This window comes from Schistosoma haematobium, chromosome 1 (assembly GCF_000699445.3).
Source record: "Schistosoma haematobium chromosome 1, whole genome shotgun sequence".
NCBI lineage: Eukaryota > Metazoa > Platyhelminthes > Trematoda > Strigeidida > Schistosomatidae > Schistosoma > Schistosoma haematobium.
The window spans coordinates 89,714,396-89,726,048 of NC_067196.1; the positions used below are offsets into that span (position 1 = coordinate 89,714,396).

Below are 11,653 nucleotides of genomic sequence, written 5' to 3' on the forward strand. Positions count from 1 at the left end.
CAACAATCTATTCCTCTACAAGGTACCAAGTTCTGTTTTACTTAATAACTTACATTTACTGATTTCAAATGGAGAAGAAATATCAATATCATAGAATTTTACTCATTTATATCTTCTTCAAATCCAGAGCATTCAGGAAAAACACAAATATAATTATCATATTTTACAGTTTACATTATAAAATAATTTCAGTTGGGTAATTATTAAAGTAAAGAACTTATTCATGATAAACATCCACAACCCCATACATAGGACGAAACCTCGTTTTCAGAAAAATTTTATGAAGTTTCAGTGTGGAGCAGTGAACTATGGAGTCAACTTAGTAGACAGTTCGTTCAGTAATTAGCAGTGATGCGTAGTCATTGTCGTATCACATTGCGAATTGGTCGAAGTTCAAAACGCTGACTTTTTTCGAACATAATTGTGTCGTACTTACAACGGAATTTGTAGATCTTATGATCTGTTCTGTAGTTCTTTAGTTTAAGTATACCCAGACAATACTTAAGACCAAGTGAATTTTGTCCATTTTCAGATTCTTACTAACATAATATTGGACAAAGCCATTAATAATAATAAGAAGAAGGAGAATTAAAAAAACATGTTCGCTGATAGTTTTCACTTATCAGTCTTTGTTATCAAATCTTCCATATTAATTCCATTTAATGTTCTTATTCAGAGGTAATTTTGATTGTGATCATGAATCGATCAATGTTAGACCACCATTGAAAACCTGGAAGTACTGAACTGCTGTTTCGTCCCAGTACGGGACTCTTCAGCAGTTTGCACCCACGATTCCGCATGTGGAACTCGAACCCAGGACCTTAGGTCTACCACGCGAACGTTTGACCTCTAAATCTCTAGAGCCAATTTGTTTTATCAAATCATCTCCGTTAAGTTAAGTGATTACAAACACTAAATTTTCACTCATAGATATACAAGTTCAATTCCTATTCTATCCACTTTAGTTTGAGTAGCTAAATAATATCTCCAGATGCATAGGGACTAATCGCTCAATGGCAACGAACGGCTTGTTTGCCTAAATCCTATAATTCTGCTGACCAAGTTACAATATAAACCTTTATCACTTGTACTATATTTTGATATTAGACAACTGAAAGCAATTGACAGAGGATTAGATCTATATTTCGTACGAGTCGATATTTTATAGTAATATATTCTCGTAGTTTTCCGATAATTAATATTTCAAAACTTCATTCAATCACAGATGTTATTACTTAGCTATTCAGTTTTAAATTGATCTCCTGTATAATTGAGATATTTACAATAAATAATCAAACAATAAAAAATAAATCAACCATTGTAAGATTAAAGATATATCTCTTACTAATATGTGTATACTAGCATAAAATCTCGAATCAAACAAAGATTCAATCATTTTAACATTTCCACTTTTCACATTACAAATATAATATAAGTAAATAGGAAGAAATGCGCGTCAAACCGGATTCCACTATTAGCCACTATCCATCTTTACTTATAAAGCTTGTAAATTAAGGCTATATCAAGGCAATACGTACAGTATGTACATATATGCCAATAACAAACTGATCAATTACGGTCTTAAACCTCAATGGGTAGATTCAAGCAAAACAATACTAAGTGAATGATATAAATAAATTTAGTTGTGTATTTTTTTTACTTACATCCTATTAACATGAATTATATATTGACAATGATATTATTAAAACTATTTATTTAACATATATATTATTCTTTATTATAATTAGCCAAATACATTTATATGGGATACATGTGGACCACATACAATCATGAATTCATTAGGTGGTGGTATTATTCAATTAAAATATGCATTAAATTCTATTAAATTATTATTATTACAAAAACAATTATCAAATAATTACAATCTAATCATTCAATTAATAATGAATGATTTACATAAATATCAAATTAATTACAATATTATAAAATCATCAGAAGAGATACAAGTAAATTTGTTTGTTTGTTTGTTTTTTGTTCTTATTGTCATTATTGTTATTATTTTCATTGGTTGAGATCATGAGTCCGTTGAAGTTAGATCACCATAAGAAACCTGGAAGCACTGAACGGCTGTTTCGTTCTATTGTCAGACTCCTCAACAGTACACATTCATAATCTCGCTCCCCGTGAGATTCGAACCCAGGACTTATCCAGTGTTTCCAGGTTCTCCATGGTGGTCTAGCTTCAATTAACTCATGATCTCAACCATTGAAACTACTATAATATCCACAAAAACCCCTTCTGATATTAATCAACATATGCTCACTACTGACTAACTTCAAGAAGTATTTCCTAGAGTTTTTGTGAGAAGCCATGATCAGTAGAGTTCAATCGGGTCTGTTGTGAGATCGTAACTCACTGATGACAATGGTAGATGTGTCGCTCAGTTTTATGGATTAATTGAAGTTAGACATTAGCACTGTCCGTTGGATGCCGGCCGACTCAATGGTCTAGTGGTTAAGCGTTTGCGCGCGAGACTCATAGGTCCTGTGTTCGAGGCGGGGTCGTGTATGCACACTACTGAAGAGTCCCCCAATAGGACGAAACGGCCGGCCGTTGTTTCAAGATTTTTCATCATGGTCTAGCTTCGATTGACTCATGATCTTAACTATTGAAAATGTATTGTACAAAACCAAAGAATGAAAGTAGATACATTTCTTTTACATAGTTCAAAAATTTGTCAAGGTTATAAAGAGGTTCACAGGTTCTAAAATCGTAATGCATACAGTGGAGGAAATCATCCATATGACTCTATAATAATCGGTCTCTGGAGCCATGATAAGGTCGCAAAAGCTCTCTCAGCCTCGACCATATAGCTCCAACATTGTTTGTTTGTACTCCGGTTCTAATGTCCACGAAAGGTGACTTGTCAATAAGGACACGATGCACATAACCAAGTCTATAAAGATATCTTTATGCTCTTTAATCATCCGTATATATTGTAGTACCTGACTGTAGCCAGTGTTACTGGTGCTTCTATTATATAGTCCGCAGCAACTTTCATAATTTGCCTTAGTCTCATTCTGGATAGAGCGAAAAAATCCTATTCTAGCAGACTTCTTCCTCCAACATATATTGCATCGAAAGACAACACCATCATGGTAGTCTACATAAGGTCCTTAAGTCATTTGATTACCAAAATCACATTATAAAGGAACTTCTTATTCATCCTATTTGTCCTAGTCGCCCAATTGTCATGTTTTTCTCTAAAATCCGCTGTGAACCGATCGTACGTGAGCATCAGGTACTCAAATTGGCGTTGTGACTTTGAAATCCCTCAAATGTTTCTGATTGGCTCGTCCATAAATTATAGTCTTGCCGTGTTTCAGTTTATTGTAAATTTTATCAAAAAAAACAAGAAACTATAAACCCTTACTAATAACTTTATATCCATTGAATAAATCAGTGATCATTTAAACTCAAGAGTTAAAGAGATGGATGTTCGAAGTGTATGACATTGGATTTAGGTATTCATCTGTATATTAATATTGAGATAAAAGTACATCTGACTGACAAATCTCATGGTTAAGTGCTCGCGCGCGAAGCCAGTAGGTCCTGGGTTCGAATCCCGCGGCGGGGGGGGGTTCGTGGATGCGCACTCTTGAGGAGTCCCATACTAGGACGAAACGGCCGTCCAGTGCTTCCAGGTTTTCAATGGTGGTTTAGCTTCAACTGACTCATGATTTCAACCTGTGAAATCTCATATAAAACAAAAGGGATATCTTAGATTCTAGTGCTAATTACATCTTATTTACAAAAATCACCTTACGATTAATATATACTTTAGCAATATAGACAAATAGATGGATAGATCCTTATCTGTAATGTTATACATTCAGTTGGATCATTTTCACAGCATGAAAATTTCATTAAAAGATGTTCTGAAAACACATACATCATATGACTTCGTTTTCTCAAGTTCAATACATCCTTAAAAACATGTATAAGGTGTAGTTCTATTTTGATGGGGTTTTATTCTCCGATCTGGGTGGTTCGGTTGTGGAGCTTTCATCGTTCTTCTGAACAACATCATCATCACAAACTTCAGGTAGAAGTAAACTCACTTCACTTCTACTTGTATCAAGATACAGAACAGTCACTGATAAGTTTTAGCAAGTTTTCATTGTATATTCTCGAAAAAAAACTTCACTTTGAAATTTATTAATTGGATTGATTGCATAAAACAATTAATGAATTTCTGAACAATATTTATTAATGTAAGCTGTTTTTGCAGAGCCGCTTACACTAACAAATATTATGTACTCTTAAATGAATAGCTTCGAGAAGTAATTCCCAGAGTTCTGTTGAGAAGCATTAATCAGAATAGGTCATTCATGTTCTATGTATAGTTGGAAACCACTAATGATATTGTAAGATAGTTACACAATATCACAAATTCATTGGAGCTAGAAATGCAAAAAACACTTGAGGTGACTCAATGCTATAAGACATGAAAGTATTTAGTTCAATCACTGGTGAAGCTGTAGATTCATACAGTTCAGTTATCGTTGATTATCAACAGTTGTCTAACTAAGCTCAATTCGTGATGTAAATCATAATGTCACTATTTTTTTTTATCGTTCACTTTCTCTCTCTCTCTCTCTCTTGTCTCTACACCCTTTTTTTCTTCTCTCCGATTGATAGTCACTCAACTCGGTCAATCTTTCCAAATGTTGCAATCGTAATGGCTTATTAGCTTATCGTAATCCATTGATAGCTAGTCAAATTCTTCTTCATATTGCATTAAATCAAAAATAGAAACATATAACAATAGATTTATACACATACACATAGAGACAGGTAAAGAAGAAAAAGTTTAGTAAAGAATTGTGACACATTTCTTTCCTTTTTTTTTCTTAAATCACAAATGGATCATTGTCCTTTTTATCCATAGAAACAGGAAGAAAAAAGAAAAAGAAGAAGAAGAATATAAGTAACATATTTCATTTTTATCTCATTCCATGTAATAAACAATCATGTATCATTAACACAGTGTAATTATGGATTATTATGTAATTCATTATTACCTTAGTCACAAAGAGAATAAATTAACCAATTATTTATGATTAACTTAACTAAATGATGGTTAGCATTGTGTTTGCGAGTTAGTTTTCTGTGAGATAGATTAACTAACCCCTATGTCCAATCCTCCTCTTTTACTTGGGATTGGGATCGGCAGTAACTTTAGAAAAGCTATAGGTAGAATTATAAATGATGATAACTTATCAATAAATCATGATAGATGTTAAGTAGAATGGATACAATTGATCATCATTCAATGAATAATGAATCAATAATTTATGAATATTCAATCAATAATTCTATACACATGAGGTTATTGTATTGATCGTTTATTATGCAGTTTTATTTTGTTCTTTATCATGATGAATTGATCATTATTTTTGTTGTTGTTGTTGTTGTTTGTTACTTTATTTAATTTTTTGTTCAAATATGTTAAATTTATTCATTGTTATCATGTAATAAACATAATAATGCACCAAAGATATGACTATTGGGTTTTTTAGGTTCGAACCCTGTTTTCTGGTTATTATTTTCTAGTTTAAACAATTGAATTACATCATTGTTTCTTATTACATAGAAACAATACTCATAGTTGAATGGATAGATTGCTAATTGGTAAGTGAATTACATTGGTCCACCAGGGTGCTTGGTACCTGTGTGGTTACGCCACAGGATTGAGCTGTACTATTCAGATTGTAGCGTTAAAGCCTATACGGTATTTGATTCTCCTGCTAAACGGGATTGGGCTGTACTGTTTGGCTTGTCACGTGAAAGTTCGGATGGTGTCTGGTTCTCCTGAAAACCAATGTAAAATTACCCCGGCCCACAAGGGTATATTATATAACTCAAGTGAATTACATAACAGGAATAGTAATAATAATAATGGTATTAAGTTCACTATTTTATCACATTCCTTTCTTATCTTTATAGTTTTAAAAGGGATAAATGGATAATAATTATGTGTTTGTTTGTGTGATGTATTTACAACAACATTTAACTTATTTATTTCTTATTCAATGAACTCGTGAGTTCAACTGTTAAAATACTACTATATTCACAAATCCCCATACTGTTAATAATCATGTGCTCAATAGTGAATAGCTTCAAGATGAATTTCCTGGTGTTCTAATGAGAAGTCGTAACTAGTGGAGTCCAATCTGTGTCGAGTAGAGACTGTTATCCACGAGATGTTGAGCAAGATCATAGATCGATTGAAATTAGACATTAACACCGTTGAATACTGACTCACTAATTTAGAGATTAATTGTTGACGTGCGAGACCAACAGTTCTAAGTGTGAGTTCCACATGTGGGATCATGGATGCGCACTACTGAGGGTTCCCCAAGCTGGGACAAACCAGCCATTCAGTACTTCCAGATTTTCGATAGTGATCTAGTTCATCTTGATTCATGAATTCAACTGTTATTTGGTTACTTCTCAAAACCAGGAAGTGATGCAAACTTATCCCCTAACTAGTATATAATGCTTCAGCAATCAGTATCTACTATCCTGCTGTAAATTGAACCCAAATCTTTTAAATATTATGCTAATTGTAATCCGATAAACGATCATTATGTCGTATTGTGAAATGACAAGAATTTGAAATGTGAACTGCTTGGTTCCATCTCAATAGTATAAAAATAATATGCTAACTGCCCACTGAGTTGAGTTTCTAGAATCGTTATGGGAGAGCACTCTCAAGATTTTACATACCAAGAGAAGATCAGGTGTCCATTGCTCCTTGGTTTTCAGTTATATCCTAACTAATGTCAGTCTACAAAGAATGCAGCTAATAAATCAAAATAATATACACAAACCCTTTAACCAAAATATTCTTCAAATAATATCTCATTGCATGCATTTAAATTCTCAATAAACAAAATACACGCTAAAACATATAGAATTAATATCATATTCAGATTTAATAACATTGAATGCTCAATACAACTGCATAAAGTTGCCCTTGGGAAGCGTTACAAAATAGCATACTAAAAGATAAAATGAACCGATAGCGTTTAAGATCCTTCCAAGTGGAAGATACGACATGAAGGTAAAAATGAGCGCTTTTGGCGCGAAAACAAGAAAATTCAAAATTTTGAGATAAAATTACAATATAAAGTATTACCAAGCGAGTTCTTGGGCTCTAACATCCCCAGCAAACACAATACAACACTTACAAAAGTTTAAACTCTTCACTTGATTTTATTATAACGAATATGACAGTGGTGATAATATGTTTTTTATCCAACTGTATCTGTAGTAGTATATCTATACATAACTCCGCCTGTAGCTCTTCTAGAGTTACTGCCGGTCCTAAGCCCATGTAAAGGAGTATGGTTGGGCATGAAATTAGCGACTTCATCTCGTAGAAAGCTAACTCACTAAAAAAACGCTAACCAGAAAAAATAATTCAAATCATCTAAACTCTACCCTGGGAGTTAGAACGTCTTCATTTAAAAGAGTTATGACGCCTCATGATGAAAGCCCAGTTCCTTCGGAAGTCACGAGGCTGATGCCTCTTCTCACAATCAGAGCAACAATTATATATATATATATATGATGTTTATTTTGATAAATTTTTATCCGTAATTATCTAAACCGTTTCAATAGAAGAAGATTTAATGATTTACAAAAGGTTTTTACTTGTTGTTATTATTATTTGTAGTAGATATACTCTCATTGAGGTCAAAACGTGGGTGTATAATTAGTCCTAGGTCACTGACATATAACATTAATAAATTGAAGCTTTCAGTTGAATGTAATCAATCAATAAATGAATGTTTATCAATGGATGATATATTTTGAAGGGAAAAATAAGGATATATTCACTTCTATTGAATGTATAATAAGTCATAATCATAGCAGGAATATTACTGAATAGAGTGAAACGAATATCTTGAATCCTACTACTAGCCATAATCTAAATATATCAAAAATTCGTAATTGAAGATAATATTGTAGCGGTAAATAAATCCCCAAAATAAATAGCTCTGTAAGTCTTCGACATTGGACTCTGACCACATTAGTTTTAATGGATTCACCTAGCTGAAGGTGCTCGGTCATGCATCCGCACCAGATCATGAGTGGGAACGCAATACTCAACAACCCCTGCAATCGCTAGCCAGATGAGATCAGACGATCCTCGATATATTGATAGCCTATCAAATATATCTTCGAACCTCCTCGCTTCTGTCTTTTAATTTCACTTAGTGGGCACGATTCATATTCGAAGGTGTTACTGGTTAAAGCGTTGTCAAACTCCTTATATCCGTGGCATCTTCAGTATCAAGGCAGTTACTCAGGATTTAACGGAAGAATCTAAACCGTTGAATGTCACCACTATAAATCAATAGTCTTAGCCGCTTATACTGTCAAGTTTATTTAGAACATTAATTCGGTTATATCTTCGTCGTTTTGAAGCAAATTTATTATGATTGAAAACGTCATCAATTAATATGTGTGTATTTTTAAACTACTATACTTTCAACAAGAATGATACAATTTTTTTTATACATTATCATAAAGTGAACTTTGGTATTCATTCATTACATCATAATTTTAGAAAATAATCCTATAGAACAATCATTGATTTGTTCATACATCTGATTGTTGAAAATTACTTACTCCTAATGGAGCATAGAAAGCCGACCAACATTCCTCAAACCAATCTGTCCTCGATCTTCCTTTCTAGTTCCGTCCAATTGTTATTCATCCTTCTCATATCTATCTCCATTTCTCGATGTAATGTGTTCTCTAGTCTTGAAGAGTCCAAGTGAAGGCTTGACTTGTGACACAGTTAGGTGATTTCCTCAATGTGTGTCCTATACACTCACAGCACTTCTTCCTAATTCCTTCCTCCACTGCAATCTGGTTTGTTCTCTCCCGTAGTAGGTTGTTGCTGATAGTGTCTGGACAACGTATCTGAAATATTTTGCATAGACAACTGTTAATAAACACTTGTATTTTCTGGATGATGGCTTTCAGAGTTCTCCTAATTTTCCACCCCATACAGTAGAACTGTTTTGACATTTGTATTGAAAACTCAAAGTTTGATGTTGGTTGACAGTTGTTTTGAGTTCCAGATGTTCTTCAGTTGCAGATATACTGTTCTTGCTTTGTCGATCCACGCCTTCACATCTGCATCAGATCCACCGTGCTGAAAATATTTCCAGTTAAAAAAACATGAAATAATATTAGTAAAACAAGTTGCCACAAAGCTGAATCAACTCTTTGATGTTCCTGCTGTTAATCATCAACCTATCAAATCTAATGAGAACTCAATTATGAATAGAATGATGGATATACTCAACTACCTTGTCCTGATGCTTATTACCACATCAAAATAGTAACGACGATAGAATAATATGAACCTTCCGTATGCTAAATAATGACTTTCAACATTAATGAACGGTAATGAAAGAGAATATTAATTTGCTCCAATTTAGTATAAATCGTATTAATTATCATTTATTACATTTGTAAATAAGCCACTATCCATAACATACAAGAGTTTATTAACAATTGTGTACATAAAATACTTCGGATCTGTTGACCAGACACTATCAGCAACAACCTACTACGGGAAAGAACAAACCAGATTGCAGTGGAGGAAGAAATTAGGAAGAAGTGCTGTGAGTGTATAGGACACACATTGAGGAAATCACCTAACTGTGTCACAAGTCAAGCCTTCACTTGGACTCTTCAAGACTAGAGAACACATTACATCGAGAAATGGAGATAGATATGAGAAGGATGAATAACAATTGGACGGAACTAGAAAGGAAGATCGAGGACAGATTGGTTTGAGGAATGTTGGTCGGCTTTCTATGCTCCATTAGGGGTAACAGGCGTAAGTAAGTACATTTGTAAATAATTCTAACCAAGTTATGTAACTGAAATAATGATTATTATATCACTGAAACTCATTAGGTTTCAGGTAGTAAGCTACAAACAACATGAAATACTCTGAGCTGGATAGTTTGTCCGTAAAGCTTTCATTGTTCTTCTGAACAATATCATCAGTACAAACGTCGGGTAGAAGTGAAGTGTTAGAACTACTTCATATATTACTCTCAGCTTATTCTGTCGATATCGATCTTGATTGTTTGTTTTTTTCCTTTTAACTTGTCATTATATGCCTCCTTATTTTTATTGCATCTCCATTTAGATCTGACTTTTTGGTCATGTATTTGTTCATAATTCACCTAAGCTACAAATCTTCTTTACTATCTCGACATGAAATATCTATCCTTCAGTCTGTTATTGTCCCTCCTATAGGAATAAATAATCCATCATTATTAATAATGCCAAGGCTGGACATGATAGTTACAAATAAATTGAGCATTGGGTACAGAGTTAATAATAAATATATTTTTGTTATATTCCATTGAGTACAAAAGTTGTGTCTCGGACGTTTTATGACTCAATGTAAGTCACTTGTTCAAAATAAATAAATGATCGAGAATAAATTAATTCAAATATAGTTTTTGATTGAGAGCATGAATCGATTGGTGCTAGACCACCATGGAAAACCTGGAAGCACTGGACGGCCGTTTCGTTCTATTGTGGGACTCCTCAGTAATGCGCACCCACAATCCCCCTCACGGGATTCGGACCCAGGACCTTCAGTCTCGCGCGCGGGATCGTGGATGCTCACTGCTCAGGCGTCCCACAATAGGACGAAACGGCCATCCAGTGCTTCAAGGTTTTTAATGGTGGTCTAACATCAATCGGTTCATGATTTCAATCAAAAACTTAACAATCTCTACAACCCCTATAGTGTCAAATATAGTTGTTGCGACCGAAATCTACATACATACATACACACATACATCAAATTTCAACCCCACTACTTCATATTCGAAATGAATACACTTTTCATATCCAAATTCTGATGCATAAATTAATATATGACAGTCCATACAGATTCGCCTTGACGAAGAATAACTTGACATTGACATATTCAATTCTATTATGATTTTGATTGTACCAAAACAAATTTTTATTGTTTTCTTTGCTCTGTTCAAACTTGTGTTAATTCAGTCATTTATTTCCTCTGAATAAATGGCTTACATCAAGTCATTTGGGGGGAGGATATAACAAGAAATATATTTATTATGATTATTGTTATTGTGCTTTGATTACCTATATGTTTTATTATAGGGGAAATTAACCGGATAAACGTCGCTCATAGGAAGAGAATAACATTAACAATATTAATATCGACAAACACATTAATGCCTTAAGATCAAATTTCACACTCTGTTTATCTATTGATAATTAGTTAACATATACTTAAATGATGGAAATAAGGAAAATGAAGAAATAAAACATGGTTATTTATAATTTAAATTATGGACCGATATTTGGTAAAGAACCATAGAAAACCTGAGGAAACTTCCTATACTAAGACGGAACGATCGTTTAGTGCCTTCAGGTTTTCGATGGTGGTCAAACTAAAATTAGTTCGTGATTGAAACTATGAAAACTCTACAAACCCCATAAATACCCCCCAATTTAAATGTGAAATTATTTAATTTTCACAAATGAAATCACAAATCGATCTATGCTAGACTATCATTGAAAACCTGGAAGCACTGGATCGGCAACTCTC

The 11,653-nt window shown here is 33.5% G+C and overlaps 1 protein-coding gene across 1 annotated transcript in view; it reads left to right on the top strand.

Annotated features, from left to right (window-relative positions):
* INPP1 (Inositol polyphosphate 1-phosphatase) overlaps nt 1-11,083 on the top strand; it is a 31,246-nt gene extending 20,163 nt beyond the window's left edge. The window contains exon 8 of the mRNA XM_051210010.1: nt 1,749-11,083. The gene's annotated coding sequence lies outside the window, so the exon portion shown is untranslated. The remainder of the gene's footprint in view (nt 1-1,748) is intronic.
* Nucleotides 11,084-11,653: the final 570 nt, after the last annotated feature.